The sequence below is a fragment of the Cupressus sempervirens genome, chromosome 8, assembly GCF_028749045.1.
Source record: "Cupressus sempervirens isolate cs-2001-9-10 chromosome 8, ASM2874904v1, whole genome shotgun sequence".
NCBI classification, from domain to species: domain Eukaryota; kingdom Viridiplantae; phylum Streptophyta; class Pinopsida; order Cupressales; family Cupressaceae; genus Cupressus; species Cupressus sempervirens.
In genome coordinates, this window is record NC_143125.1 from 179181600 (window position 1) to 179199162 (window position 17563).

The 17563-nt window shown below is 31.7% G+C and overlaps 1 pseudogene; it reads right to left on the reverse strand.

Annotated features, from left to right (window-relative positions):
• Positions 1–1470: 1470 nt before the first annotated feature.
• Positions 1471–16518, reverse strand: LOC149542145 (polyadenylate-binding protein 2-like; annotated as a pseudogene).
• Between the last annotated feature and the right edge of the window lie 1045 nt (positions 16519–17563).

The following is a 17563-nucleotide window of genomic DNA, read 5'->3' on the forward strand; positions in this document are numbered from 1 at the left end:
ACATGGCTGGTTGGGCTATTGATCTAAGTAATAGAGAATCATAATTCTACTCTCTTTTTATCAAGGTTAGAGCTTTTGATGCTTGTGTTTAATCATGCCATTATGTTTGGTCTTTGGAATGATCTCTTCATGGTTTATGGGTTGTAGCTTCATCATGTCTATTTCAAGCAATATACTCAATATTTCACTTGAACTATCAATTTTCTTGAATAGGATGCTAAATAATTTTTTATTTTTTTTAAATTAGAGAAAAATTTAATAGGCAGATTTTATTGTGTAAGATTGTATTTTTTAGTAAACTATTTTAACATCTGAGTCCAAAGTGATACTAAACAGACGAGATAGAAGTAAGAAAGGTTAAGACATCCAAGTGTGAAGGAGCAATATTTTGAAGCAAAGATATAGGAGAAGTTTTTTACAGTTAACGGGTTTTCCAAAATAGACTTCTAAATTATTCATCCATTGCGAGTGGTTTTGGTTCAATTGGTTTTCCCGTGCAACAAAAAACATGGAACAAATTCCAAATATATGATTTCTCAAACTTTGCATCAGAATTGTCTCTAAAAAATTCCAAGAGTTTTTTCTTTTATTTGTTTGATGCTCCTGATCTTTCATATGTATTATCATCTATAAATCATCTCAATAATAAGAATATTAACTTGTAAATTATGTAGTACCATAAGAGTTTGTTTGAAGTTATATACATTTAAAAAAATTGTAATAGCACTTTCTTGTACCCTCCTATCTTATTTTTTGAAAAATAATTCCCCCACCCCTTACTGGCAACATCTCTCATCTACAGGTGCCTATGGTTGCCAATTTACAAAAGCATCAAACAGATTCTTATTTTCTTGAATAAAAAAATTTAGGATGGGTAACCATGTCAACAATGCACTAATGAATATGGTAATACTATATTTGTAAATTTTTTTGTGCTTACCTATAAATTCACCAAATTTTGATTTTGGGGGGAGAGTATGCTAAATGTAGTAGATAAGGTTTGACTAGTAAAACCAATAGCTGTAACATTTACTTAATTTCTTGCACCATTGCCTCAAAATTGATAATTATATTGCAAATTCAATCCAAAACCTCCCAAAAAGTGAAGGCATCAAAAAAATTATAAAGTTTTGTTATCAATTTGAATAATACATTTACACATATTGTACAAACCGTAGCACAATATTCAAATACATAAGACATTCCAGAGATTAGCCAAAAACAATGATGGATAAAAATGCATAGATCATATGAAACTCTAACATTCAGTTAACATAATCAGAATAGATACTAGGGGTGTACAAGTTGCAACAAATATATATCAGCTGCTTGTTCCAAGTTGCGAGGCTTGAGTTAATGGGCTGCTCCATTTTGACTTTGAGGCAAGTTGATGGACTATGCCCTTGCTAACTGTAATAAAACTTCATCAATTGTATTAGCCTCCCAATCTTCTGGTAATTCCATGCCAGATTATTCTTGTAGGCTCAGAAGGATCCCTTTCTTCACATCTAGAGAAAGTCCCAAACAATCTGGATCAATTTCAACAACCATATCTGCAAGCTGCAGGAAACACTAATACCAATAAGTTGTATTAACAAAAGGCCATCTATAATTCCTTGCATATTCCTTTACAAAACTATTATCTCACTTATGTTGCTGAAAATCTCATATGGCAATCCTCTAATTGGCATGGTACAGTTAAAAGAGAAAGATACTAAGAGTGGAATATCAAAGACCTAGAGAACTCTAGCTCCCAAATATTTTTTCATTAAACAAAGTCCACTTCTTATTGTTAATGCCTTTATATAGTCACAACCCTCATACTAACTGTTAGAGATCTTACCAATAATTTATAATCATGGCAATTGTTTATCTCTTCACAATTCAATGTTGCTCAAGTTCTACCATTAAAAAAAAGTTAGGATTACTCTTTAATAGTTGCAAGGAATGACTCTATTCCCCTTTCTTAATTTGCATTCTCCTACATACGATGACTACAAACTCAACAATTTCCACTCACAACTATCAAATTGTTGTATACAAACAACTCTCTTACTGTTGACAACTTGATGGCCCAGAAAAACATAATCTACTACAGAAAATCCATGTCACTATTAAAATTAATCTCACTGAATTTAGAGAAAAACTTTAATGTTGTGCTCACTCATATTATTTTTCTATATTCAACCTTTACTCCACTAGACACACAATCCTCATGGATGCTCACATTCTTGTCATGCTAAAATAATAATAGTTAGACTGCTTATTAAAAGTGAAATAGAGGAATGTGAAGGCTTCTTGGAATAGGAATAAATTATAAATTGCTCTGCACCATTCCATTCATTTTTATTGATCCTTCCTCATGGTCCCATGATAGCTACTCTAATATAGGTGTTTCTGCACCAAAGTCAATTTGTGATATTTCTATTTGGATTTAACTATGTAGTTTTTGAGTCATATTGATCCATTTTTAATGTTTAATGGTTAAAAAATCTCATTTCTAATGAGAATGAATGGAAAAATTCATTGCATTTATGTGATGATCATAGGGGAGGATCGAATTTAGGTAGCTCAAGCTCATAAAATAGGAGGATTGACCTACATATGCCACTTTCTAGTAAACTGAGGGTAGAATAACCTGGAATCCATGTTAACTTCAACTATTGGCCTCCAATTAATGGCTAACAAATTAAACTGAGAACACTATTAGGAGTTTAAACAAAATTCATTAAGATGTTGGCTTTTAATAAAGGACTATTGAAGGTGATAATTGTATATAGATTAGAAGTTGCTTGAGTAATAAAAGTTAATACAAAATAAGTATATAATGATTAAGTTGCTAAATGATTTGTTACAATAGTAATTTGATAAAAAAAATTATTACTAAATTCACACATGATCATGTTTTCTCCTTTTGATCTTTTGATATAGAGCATCTTTAAAAAAAAATTTAGGAACTCCAAACCAGCCATGAAATCCCAATTATCTTCACTTATTAGAAGCATTCCAACATAATTAACAATCAGATCATCATCATTAATTATTATTGAGGATCCATTCACATAATAAATTTCCAATAACAATTCAGTATCTTCTTAAGGTGTTATAAAATTGTTCAACAACATCTTCTCATTCTCCTAATTCAAGGTAACATTACAACTAAGATCCTTATTACCATAATTTACCAGCACACTATTATTTCAAACTCATCAATAGTACTCTTTAAAAATCATTATATCAGAGGTTAATATTTGTACAAACAATGACTAATGACTTCATGTTCTAATACAATGATTCTCACACTCTTAGATCACCATTTGTCCTTGTTTATCTTTCACCCTGTATATACACAATCATTAATACGAGCCATAACCTTAATGCCCTCACAAAATGAGGATTACCTTCAAATCTGTTCACAAGAACTCTAACTCTAAAGCAACATTGTTACCCACTATGGGTAATAACTATGGCATTGGTCATCCATTAAAATTTTTATGCTATCCTAATCTCTAATCAGCAAACTCTGTATCAGCAATAGCAACATAAGTTATTAACAATATTACTTGGATTCATCATTTAAAATACTACAATACACAATGTAGTCCATGATCTTTAATCCATAATTTACTTATAATTCTTAGTAACAAAGGTCAAGGAATGAATAATCATCTTCCAGTTGATGTCACTATCATTTTTTGACAGTTTTCTATATGCACGCTCAGAGCTTAATATCTTATAGCATAGAATGAATTTAGAAAATTGCTCTGGTGAGATTTTAGGTAATTAGGATCAAGACAACATATCAAAAATTTAAGAAATCCAACAGTGCAATCAAAAGTTAATCCCTCCAAATCAAGATTGATTTTACTATCAAGAAAAACATAGAAGATTTACTATTTAGCCTGCTAGTCAATCAAATCCCTCATTGAATACAAAACTATTTCACACAAGACCAAATCCTTTTGAAAGATTAGTGAAATAACTCCAAAGAGAAAAAAGAATAAGATTTTTCTACTGATTATAAGTAGAGAAATGATCAAAAACCTCTCAGATTGGACTTCTTTTGGGGGTTTAATGATTTTTTTTACATTTTCTAACGGATCTTTCGATATACTTCACATCCAAATGCAAAAGAAGGTTCAAATAAAACTAGATTCATTTTTATACATGTCCAAATTTTTGTAACTCCACAGGACTAGACATTTGTAATCTGAAACATACAAGGGCCTTTGTCATCAACAAGATAAATCTTATTTTACACTGAAAGAATTCCTAAATAATGGTATGGCCCCTTAACAATTTCCTAAAATGTCTCTACACCTTGGGATGAACTATCTCAGCCCTATAAATTGTTTCTTGGTGTTTACCATAATTCAAAATTTCACATAATTGTAAGCAGCTCAAAACCACCAAGGTATTTTTTACTCAAAATATTTAATAATTTAAATGTTATACTCAAAAAATTAGGATCCAGAAATGTAGACAATACAACTAGTCATAAATTTGCCTTGTATAATTCCCTACATTGATCTTTTAGCAAATACAATTCAATTATATGCTTCTATAATTGAAACCATTTCATATGTAAATACATTTTAGGATTTTAATCTCACTGATAGAGAAGTTGCATGGTTATGTGATAGTGATATGAAGAAGTTACTACCAAAAAAGAAACTCTATTTATTGTTGGATCTAGATCACACATTTCTCAATTTTGCTTGTTTTGTTAAAGTCCCCCATGAAGAGGCGGCATATGTCACATCAACTTAAACGGCATATCAAATATTGAATCGAGTGTACTAGTTAGTCAATTACCTAAATAATTTTTTAATTATCATTTTAGTCTTTGAAATGATTTCTTCTATAGTTGTAAGGACTTGTGCTTTAGTTACCTATTCCTTTTCCTTGATTGCACCTTCCCATGTCTATTAACAACTCTAATTACCTTTGTTGTTTATTATTAGTCTATTCACTGCTTATTTTCACTTGATTGCTAATTTAAGATTGCTTGCTTAGACTTATTTATTCTTATTCGTTGCTACATGAATTGCAATCCTTTTCATCCATGATAAGCGTTTCTTGTTGAGGTGGTGCTATGATAATTTTTTTAGTCCACTGTTGTAAGTTAAATAGATTGAATTTGATGTAATTTTCCTCTTGAATGTTGATTTCTGCTCTTCCGATGAGTGCTAATGCTAATTAGTTTGATCTGGATATTTGATTTCTAAAGAGTAATATCTGTGGATTATTATCCTATTTTTTCTTCTATGCTTTATCTTAGTCCAATATATTGATTAGAGATTTTATGTCCAAGGGCTTAGAATATTGGTAAAGAAAATATTTTAAGGTTAAGTGATTAAAAGAGAAGCAAAAATATTTTTCCCTTTTTGTTGTTTGGAGAATGGGGATAGAGTGTGGAATAGAAATTGATTCTTTTAGCAAGAATTTATATAGTAGAGATGGTAGAGTTTCTCTGTCTCTTGCAGAAAAGTTACTGGTAAAGTCATCACTTGTAAAGGTAAGATATCATTTTGAAATCTGTATTTATTATCAATTTTCATGCCTCAAGATTCATAGGTTTTCTAATGAATTAGTCCTATTGTTATTCTTTCTCTGGATTGTTCAATTGTGGTAGCATGGAGGGATAAGGAGCTGTTGGTAATACAAGATGTTCAAGATGAGACTTTTTTAATGATCCTTAATATTTTTATTAGGAATATTAATTTAACCAAGGTTCTAAATCTTGTCTTTGTAAAGCTTACATTTCCTTAATCTTTTTCAAGATTTTCTTCATAAAAAGTGTAAATATGATGTTAATGTTTTCTTTTCTTGATTATATTTACTATTTTGCCACATATAGTTCCAATGTCTTTGATATAATTAATTGAGCCAAAGGTTCAATAGATATTATTCAACACATTCACGTCTTGGATATTGTAATGGGTTTGGATTTGTCTAACATTGAAATTATAGTGACAAGAAATTTGGTTGCATTTTCATTCTTGGAGTTGAAGCATGTTGGGTCAATTTTTTCAGTAGTCTTTTATTTTTCCTCACAAAAATTTCCTACCAAAAAATAGTCTCTTAGGTCATGGCAAGAATTGGCACAATTCAACATGTTCTCTATACATCCACCATATGCAACTTTTGCATTCTCTTAATATTGGTATCATTATGGTGATTACATTTCATCATTACACCAAGTGACTCTATTTTTGCAATGCACACAAGCTAGTCTCAATTATTGCAAAGACTATGAAAAGAAAAAATGGCCAGTTTGATGTGATTTTTTAATGGGGCTTGATATTTTTATTCAATGCAACGGTCTATTTTCTTGACAAAAATTGCATAATGATTTGTATCTTTTCTGAGAAGTTAGCATAAGAAACAATACTTGTGTGTGTCCAAAGTGCTCCAAATTATATTTTATAAGATTTTATCACTACAATAATTTAGAGAAGTGTAATTGATGTGAAATATAATTTTAAAATGCTTGAATAGAAGAATTTAAAATTATTGAATTGTTATTGATAAAGATTTAGATTATTGTTTTTTATAATAACTAAAATTTGTGTTCTTTGAGAAGAGTATATCATGTTATAGTGACCATTATCATGGTAGATCTAATGTTGGGAAGGAAACTTTGTCAATTTTTTGCATTATTCTTTAAAGGTACTAGCTCAATGGAAGAACACCTTCTTTATAAGTAGGAGGATGGTGGTTCAATTCCATCGTGTCCTAATATGACTAAATTAATAATTAAATAAACTACCAAATAAATTACCAAATATACTACAAAATATACTACCAAATAAACTACCAAATATACTACCCAACTAACTAGTAAATATACTACCAAATATATCACCAAATCAACTACCAAATATACTACCTAAAAAACTACCAAATATACTACAAAATCAACTACTTAATAAACTACCAAAATTACCAAATAAACTACCAAGTAACAACAATAAATGACTAAATCAATGACCTAATCAATGATTAAAGTAGTTCAGTCATAAATGTGGTTGGGAGATAAATGTCTAGCAATAAACTACCATTGGTCACGTGATCAAAATTAGTCATATATCTACAAATTTTAGTAGTTTATTTAGAAATATATTGTTGTTTTTGTACTAGTGGAAGTTATCCCTTACACATAATGACTAGAAAAAACTTCTCATCTAATTGTGAACCAGGCCTATTGAACCCAAGATTCTTTGTTTTATTTGGAGAAGGTTGTTGCATAGGTTACTTTTCACTAAGTTAGGGGGAAGCCTAATATTTGTTTTGTTTGTTTCAACCTGAATCTATTACTCATGTTTTTTTTTTTTTCAGTGCCCCTTTGCTCAAGCTATTTTTCATATATTTGGTTTTATTTCTAATGAGAATGTCTATGTTGAGAATATTATTTTTTGGCAAGATTTGTTGTGGCAACAAGTATCTTAATGTGTTCTGGTCTATCCTTTCTTCTTTCATACTCTAGTATCTATGGAAAGTTAGGAATAATAACATTTTTTAGGGTAAAGAAAGGATGCTTACCGAATCTCTAAGGAGACTCATAAGGGTTGACATTACTATGTAGGTTATGACCATCTTCAAATTGAAGGAGGAACAATTCCAAAAATTTATGCAGGAAGGAAAAGGAGTACTGACAAAGAAGGACCTAAAATATGTATTCACTATCATGAAAGAAAAAGATGGTAGCATTGTTGAAGATGGAAATGACTTCAATGTCCCTTCATCATAGTTGGTGTAGAAAATTAGAAGGGAAGGCAACTGGAGGGCACATGGATCAAGAGTGGAGGAGCCAAGCATGTCATTTATGCCTTCTCCTCTGAGGTTCATTACTTTTGAGTCTAGTGGTAATGAAGAAGAGTAATTTAGTGTCACTTTTCTATATGTTGTAGTAGTAATTATAATGATGTAATATGTTGTTAACTCTTCATTTTCAATAGTTGTGCTATTTTTTGTACTTCGTTGATGCTTTGAACTAAAGGGTAATCTCTTTTCGGCTCCTTGATATGTAATAGAAAATAATTATTTTGTGTCTAGCCTCAATTGTGTTTGTGAAATATGGAAAGATCTTTTATCTATTCACCATTTGCCCAGAAGCTTCCTCACAAAGATTTAAAACCCTCTTGATAGCTTTCACTTATCTAATGAAGGAGCTCCCCATCCTAATAGTAGTGATGTGAGCACATTAAATTAGTTGAGGAAGGTTTAAGACCTCTTAGAGACCTATTTTCAATCAGTTAATGCATTAATCTTTCCAAACTTCTAGCCATAATAGTGAAGAGGATAGGAGAAATGGGGTCCCCCTACCTAGTATGCATGAATGTATGAAAAAATAATGGAATGTTAATATGCATGAATGTTTGGATAACAATGATGTAATGAAAAAGTCTGCAATGGAAAAATATAGGAGTCTTATACATTCAAAACAAAATGAAGCAAAAAGGACTACTATATCAAACAATTTAACCTCATAGAGGACCATGAGGAAAAAAACATATACAAGAGAAAATATCAAATGAAGAGCTAAAATGTTTATAGTATAACTTAGGACATGTTTTCATCAAGTGAGGTGTGAATTAGGTAGATGAATGATACCTAAGGAAGAATGAGAGGAGAAAATATGTTTATTTTTCCACACGAGTGACAGAGACAAAATTACATTTTATCATGGAGATGACACAATTGGACCCAGATGAGAAAGATGGGGCTTGAAAGCCCTTGGAATCCAAAGCTTGATGTATTCTTTGCCCTAACAAGAAGGTGTATATGTTAATCTCATTGCAATATATATTATCAATTACTGTAAAAACACTTAGTCATAATAGAAAGACAATAGTAACTAAGTTACTAGTTTTTAGTATTAACCAAACTCATAAAGGAACCAAGCTATTAATGTTAAACTTGCAAAAAGCAAGCAGTGTCAACCAAGTTGACAGTTCCCACCAAGTTATAGTGTCAACTGAATTGACAGTTCCACTAATCTCTAGTGAGAACTAAGTCAAAAGAGTATTCCAAGATGATAATCAAGTTGGTCAAGCTCCAGTACGAACCAAGTTAGAAGTGTCTACTGAGTGATTAGTATGAACTAAGCATCCAATATCAACCAAGTGGCAGAGTTATCCAAGGTGATAGCGTTGCCCAAGTATCTTCAGTATCACCCGAGTAAGTCTTTGGACCCAAGTTACAACACTGAGTTGACTTGGTAATTACTTTTGGAAATAATTATGTTCTAGCTGACCTATGAAGGAATTACTTGGGTAAATATGAGTATGAGGTATTTTCTTATCCAAAACATAATTCTAATATCATTGTATTATGAGTTGAATAGAAGCAAATATAGAAGAGTGGAATATATAGAATGTTAAAAGCAACATAAGGAAAGGAATAGACTCATCTATCATAGTTAGGTGATTAATTTACTTCAAAGGATCTTCATCAGCAATCAGAGTTGCATTTTATAGATCAATCCACTGATTCAACCTAACAGGTGCATTAGTCCTAAATCCTTTAACTGGGTGGATCTCACAATCCTTTGCAGAAACTCCTAACAAAGCACATACTTAATTGTATTGTATAAATCCTTTCACAAGGTGGACCTAGCAGTCCTTATTACTCTTAACTGAGTAGATCACCAAAAGTGATCAATTGTAAGCCTTAACAAGCCAACTTTATTACTGTAGTAGTGAAGCATTGTGGGTATCATCCCTGCCCCAGTTTTACCTGTACTTGGAGGGTTTTTGGGTTACCAAATATTGTGTTATGGTGTTTTTACTTTATTTCTTTATGTTTCTTGCATGCAAGTAGATTAGACAACTTAACAAAGTGCATTAACTAAAAGAAGTTTAAGTATTTCCTGATTCAGACCCCCCACCCACCTCTAAGTCACCTAGCTTGCATTACATTTCTAATAATTGGTATCAAAGCAAGGTTCTCTTATCATAAGTTTAGCATCTTGAGAGAAAAGATCAAAGACAATGGAAGTATACGAGCTACAGAAAGTCATTGAAAATTAGAAGTTGGATCTACATGTGGCCATGGAGAAAACCAAGAAACTGCAGGATCAACTCTCTCAATTCCTAAAAATAAGAAAAGAACTGACATAAAAGGTGAATGATAATCTATACATGGAAGAAAGAATTGAAGATATTTTCAAAGAGAGAAGTTCAGATGAAGTAGATGCAACTATAAAAGATCTACTTGGAACCTTTTTCTTTAAGAAGTTAGAAATTTGAAAAGAGAACAATAGATTCATTCAGTTAGGATATGTGAAGTCATGGAATAGAAGAACCAAGTTGAAAATAACAAAAATATGGCAAAAGAAGACATAAGATTACTCAACACTAGGATAGAAGAAAAGGACACTGAAATCCACCAACTTTCACTACATTAGCCAGATATGGTGAATCGGTTGAATAATGCAAATCAAGAACTCATCAATCTAAGGATAGAAAATGAAAGACTCATGAATGATCTTAGAGAAGAAAGAGAAATAAATGAAAGAATGATGAGATCACACAAAAGCATGGATCAGTTAGCTAAACTATCTTAGCATAGACACAAAGGAAAAGTAGGATTGGGCTACACTAAACAAGGAGAATCATCAAGACAAGGAGCTCAGAACAATAAAAGACCTATATACAATTATTGTGGAAAGGCAAGATATACATCAAAAAAAATTGGAGCAATGGAAAGTCAAAATTTAATGGCAAATGTTATAGTTGTAAAAACTTGGACATAGAGCAAATGAATGCACAGAGAAAACCAAGTTTGAAGGAAAATGTTTTACTTGCAACAAACAAGGTCACAAATCTTCAAAGTGCAGAACTAAGAATTGGAATCCTACTAAACAACTTGCTAAAGCAATCTTTGGTTGGGACTACAACACTTGGTACATATGTTATCTGTGTGGAGAATTTGGACACGTAGGAGCTAATTGCATGAGAACTCACCTCAGAAAGAGAAATCCTACCAAAAGATGTTATGTATGCAAAGAACTTGGTCATCTAGCAAAGAATTACATGAATAGAGGTAAAGTTGAAGATGAAAAGAAATCAAAGGATGACAAGATTAGGAATCAAATGAAGCAACAATGGGTGAGGAAATCTCCAGATAATTCAAGTGAAAACAGTGAGGTTATTGACACCCAAGACAACAGATTGGATAATTCAATTATCTTTGCTTGAATAGGCAAGGAGATCATTGGAGCTATGATCAAATTTATATCCAACATTAGTTCCATTAATCTAAGTACAAAATTTCATATCAACACATCGAAAGCACTTAAACAGAAGGAAGGCATAGACTTGACTAAATTCTTAGGTCTAATCATGTCACTCCTTAGGCGTAACTAAGTTGCTAGACCTAATCGATTTACCTTTTAGACCTAACCAAGCATAGATAGACTCAACTGGGTCACTAGCTCAATTGGTCATGGTCAGCTAATGTTAGTCGAGCATTAAAGGGTTGAACACAAAATCGAGCATCTTTCACTTACTCAAGTATGGAGTGTTAATGGAGCCCTAAAATTGAAAATTTGATAAAGGGGGAAATAAAAGTTTCATTTTTCACCATGAATTTAGATTTTTCTAAGAGCACAACATTCCTCAAGCCTCTAAAGCGATTTAGAGCAAATTTGTTGAAAGAAAGTCTCAGGCAAAGTCACCATATTCAAATTCTTCATCAACCAAGTAGTATGACAATTGCTTCTAGTGCAAAGGTCAAAAAGGGTTCAAAAATGTTGGTAAAAAGTTCAGATTGCATTCCTTTAAAATTCAAGCTATATCCAACAATTGTTGAGGAGAAGGATCCACAAGGTGTGCACTCGTCGATTCCTCCGAAGGCACTTCTCATTTACAATGTTAGATCATTTTATCACTATTGTATTCAAGAATTAGGGAATTTTGAGATGGATCAAACATATGGTGCATTGTTCTAAAGTGATGTGTTGAAGCTAGAACACAAGCATCTAGAGGTCAAGGGTTTGACCCACATCATCCACACACTAGTACAAAAACATCAATATGTGACTTAAAAAACTACTAAATTCTGTATATATGTGACTAATAGTAGTTAATGTCCAGTCATTTATAATGCTACTAAATTTACTACTACATAATTTTAGTCACTTATTTGATCACTAATTTTGATCATCAGTTTAGTCACATATTTAGTGGTATATTTAGTAGTATATATAATCACATATTTAGTTGTATATTTGATAGTTGATTTAGTCATATATTTAGTGGTATATTTAGTAGCATATTTAATCACATATTTAGTATATTTACTCACACATTTGGTAGTGTATTTAGTAGCATATTTAATAGTATACTTGGTCACATATTTAGTAGCATATTTAGTCACATATTTGGCACATATTTGATAGTATATTTAGTAGCATATTTAATAGTATATTTGGTCACATATTTAGTAGCATATTCAATAGCATATTTAGTCACATATTTGGTAGTTTACTTGGTCATAATAGGGCACAATGGAATCGAACCACCATCCTCCTACTTATAAAGTAGGTGCTCTTCCATTGAGCTAACACCCTTTAAAGAATACATAATAAATTATTATTTGTTTCATTTCATTCTCAATATAGCACCCAAAAGCAAAGTTCTTATGAAACACTATCCAAAAATTTGAGTTGATAAGTGTTTACTAAAAAAATATGCAAATAAATCCCAATAAAATATCACACAAGAATAGCAATCACCAAGCCATCCAGGCAATGATCTAGTAGTGTAGCGAGGCAATTTCCATTCTGATGATGGGCTCAAGATGTATTGGCCTTGCTTCAAAAGATGATGAATCTGCAATAGTGCAAGCTACACCAGTAAAGGTTGGATGGCAGTGAGTTCTAACAAAGTTTGGTTTCTCAAGTAAAGTTTATAAGTCTTGAGAGTATTCTAAGTTGTCCATGTTGCATTCCCACATAATTAGAAAACAAAGTAGCATGAGTTATTAATAGTTTATCAAGTCTAGGAAACACAAATGTGCCAAGTACCTATTGTTGAATTAGTTGTGCACCACCCCTCATTCCACCCATTCTGTGTCCGTGTTGGCTCTACCTCTATAATTGAAATGGTAGCATAAAATTTTGCATTTGTGTCATTCCAGGGTGAATGCTAGGTAGCAACTATTGTTGATAACAAAAACCTACAAGTTGTAAGGAATTACAAGAATTAGGGAATTTCTAGCCGAAGTAACTCCCTATGAATCAAAATTAAAGTACTACCCATTCCATTTACTAACCTATGGAGGAATCAAGCCATGAGGACCCTGACCATAGAATAATTGTTATTGGGTGAGCCTTGGAGCACTAGGATGATATGGTGATAAACTAGTTAGTATTGTAGGAATAAATCCAATAGGAACTCTCCTGAGTAGACTAAGCCTAGCATGAAAACAGATCAAGCATTTACATTCTTTGCAAGTACTTAAATCTTCTATGCATCTAGCAAATCAATATGGGCATCTTGAATTTTTTACCACAAGAACTCTAGATACCTATAGTCTCACCATTCTCTTTAGTTTTCATTGAGCCATATTTCCACTCATCTCAACAACCTACAATTCATGACAAATACATCACATTCAAAACCATGTCATGCTCTAGTGGATAGCAAACAAGAAAATTTGGTTAGATACTATGAATTCAAACAAAACATCTAATGTGATAATAAATAACAACTTACAACATGCATGGCTTCTTCTGGAGAAGAAAAAGCCACAAACCCAAATCCCATGTTCTGACCTTGGGGGTCCCTCGTAACCTAAAAATAGTGGCATGATGTTAAGAAATTAAATACACAAATAAGTAGAATGTTTTTCCATGAGAAGCTATAGGAGCTAAATTATACCACAATGTAATCGACAAAAAACTAATAAAATGAGAAGAACCTTAACAACATCATAGTCATGAAAAGACATACCTTGCAAGATGTCATGGTGCCAAATTTTGAAAACAGTTATCTTAGCTTTTCATCATCAATGGAATCATCCATATTTTTCAAATACAAATTAGTACCCTAAAATTTTTCTATTTTTTCCTTCTTCTCTTGTTCAAACTTGGTTTTAAATATTGCCTCCCTTTCAACCTTTTTTTGTGCCCTCCCAACATACCATTCCTTATCATCATTAAAAGTTTTTCCATTTAAACTGTCAACAACATTAGCTGCATCATCTGCATTTTCAAAATTAACAAATCCAAAGCCTTTGGATTTTCCATCCACATCCCTCATAACAACTACACTAGTGATGGGGCCAAATATACTAAAAATATTTTGCAAGTCTTCATATGTAGTCATTTCAAACAAGTTATTCACAAAAAACATTGTTAAACTTGGAAGTACCCATTGATCACTCTCTTTCTTTCTGTCTCACAAACAAGCCAACATGGACTTGCTTTCCATTAAGCAACAAGCCATTAAATTTTTCAATGGCACTCTGTGTTGCCTCTTCTTGCTCATACTGGACAAAACCATAACCTTTGTATTGGTCATTGTTTTTGTAGCCACTTTGCAAAAAAGAATGGTCTCAAAAGTAGAGAATGTATCATACAATCCTCTATTATCTATACTTTTTGTTGAGATTCTACGAACAAATAACTTTAAGATTAACACACAAATCTTCAACTCTTATGTCATAGCAAGAAAAATAAATAGAAATTTGTAGTCTAGGTTAAAATTTTGATGTAACATATTCACCTTGATGAAGATGTTTACAGAGCTACTCTTCTGAATGCTTGGATCACGATGGGAAAATATTATTCTCAATGCCTTACCATTAACACTAGTATAATTCAAAATCTCTAGAGCATGGCTAGCTGCAAATGCAAAAAATACCTGATTTTATTTAACATATCATAAATCACAATCAAACTACAAATATCAATGCATTTAAGTGTTCTCAAGGAAAGAAACTTGATTACCAATTTTTGGAAATCAATAACATGCAAAAACAAGTGATTAAACATACTATAGAAATTGCATTGTCAATTACAATAATAAACATTTAGTAATAGATACATAAATAAGCTTTGGTTAAGGATCTATAAAATAGTCTTTGCACCCTTCATAGCAAAGATGCCAATTTAAACCTTAAGATACATGTGATATATTTGAATTAGGTAAATGGTTGCATTTTGAATTTTGAATTTCTTAATGTTTGGAATGAAGTCTCCTATCATCAGGAGCAAAATTTGTAACTCATTTTGACCTTGAAAGCATGGCATCCTACAATGTGCTTTAGCAATTTTTTTTGAGAGTTGTTATTTTCTTGAAATATATCATAGTGCATATTAGCATGATACCAGTTCTTATGGTACAATTACAAATTGAAGCAAACACACGGGAAAAATAACAAGATGACTGTAAGGATCAACATATGCTAATTTAATTGAATGGGAATAAAATTTGTTGCTCTAATTGAATTATTTTCATTTTTCACTGAATTTTTATTATTCTTTCCATACAACAAGAGAGCCACTGAATAAAATGCAAATAAATAGCATAATGAAGGTTCTATTCAAAAACTAGATATAGTTTACTTGAAAATTTTATGTAAAATATACACATAGATATCATTAGGGAAATTGATAAAATTAAAAAATCCTAAGTCCAATTACCACTGTATACAACCAATTCAATTTCTAGTTTTTAAAAATAAATGAAATCTAATTTTGATTTCTAGGAAAAATTCAATTCAATTTTCTACTTATATGGTGGATCTGCATTTTGTTTCTCATACACAGATTGTGTTGAACCCCTATAAACCTTGTTGAAATTGTAGAATTCCTATTAGCAAAAAAATCTATGTTTGACTAATAATTATTTTGTACTTGGAGTTTTCGATGAGGATGCACTATAGTGGTCAAGTAAATACACCATTGTGTAAGCCACCAAGATTCAAGCATTTCTTAAATTGTTGATTTCGAGTGCCTCTACTGGGCTAACAAACTTAAAGGTTGTGAGCCTTTTCCAGGGGTTTGAAACTTTTAGGCCCTCCAATAATGGTCTCAATGATAAAGTCAATGGGCTCAAAGAAGGCTACAAACTAAAGTTTACCCAATAAAAAGAAATCTAAAATATTCTGGAGCTATGAAAAGATGTTAGAAAATTGGCCAAAGATAGGAAAAATATTTTGGAGCTATGAAAAGATGATGGAAAACTGGCTAGAGGGAAAATATTTTGGAGCTATGAAGAAATGTTAGAAAGCTAGCTCGAGAGACCAAAATGTTTTGGAGCTATGAAAAGATGTTGGTAAATTGTCTAGAGAGATGAAAATAGCTATTGAGTTCTATAAGGAATAGTAAAAGGAAGAAAAAGAAGATAATTATAATGTCTACAAGGCCTATAGAATCAAGCTAATTTCATTAAATCATTTTTTTTCTATGCGAGTTGATAATGAGCCCTTCCAACTTCTCAATTTTACTTTGTGTTGAACATCATGAGCTAGTAGTTAAGATAGATACAAATTTACCCCTGCCATCTTTATAAACATCATTCTCTAAAAGATGTTTCTCAATTCCCACTTCCCTAAAATTGCACCAAATAGATGCACCTTGTTTTTTCTTTTTTTTGATGGAGGTCTTCCTAAGCTCATTTCTAAAACTTACACACAAGGGATTTCTAAAAGGGCATATGAATCTTATCATATAGGTGTGTGTCACATGAGCATGAGCACATTCAATCAACTTGAACTAGGTTCATTAGTCTACCTTTCCACTTCATAAGATTCTCTAGCTTTAGGGTAATTCATGATTCATCAAGGAGCTCTTTATACCCTGTTTTACAAGAGAGGTATTCATTTTAAGGTTTTGGACTTCTGTTTTAGGTAGGTTTGTGCAGATACCTGATTCTAATCTAACTGTGGAAGATGACCCAAAATTTATCCAAGCTATGATGGCCCTTGGATCCAATTCATAGTGCATGGAGGATGTAGATAATTGTAGTTACAAATGCCTTGGTAGACATGTGTGCAAAATATGGAAGCATATAAGGCATAGTAGTATTTAAAGTTTTGAGAAAGAGAGGAAGCTAATGGAGAGAAAGATAATAAAAATGAGATGGTCATATATTATATCAACTATATTCTCTAGTCAGACTCTTCACCCTTCTGGAATCTACACCATGCAGTGATCATTTAGGTAGTTTAAAAAGTTCAAAAATTATACATTTTAGGTGGATAGGTAAGACAATCTTAATGGTCATTTTCATTGGCATGGAATATCAAAAAGATCCCATTGGAGATAATAATACAAATTCAAAGGGTTATTAGATAAAGAGGCCTAAATCTAGTAGGAAAAAAAAAACCAATAAACTTTAGTTCAGCCATATTCATTGTCACATTGATGAATCAAACATAATTGAATTTGAAATTTTCACCTAGAGTGGTCACTCTTAAAGAAATGAAATGGACTTATCACTATAATTTGTTCCTATTGGGGCTATCAAGCTGGCTATGAGTATGGAAGTTATTTACAAAAAATGATATATGACTAAAATTATCAATTTTATGGATCCTCCTATTTTAC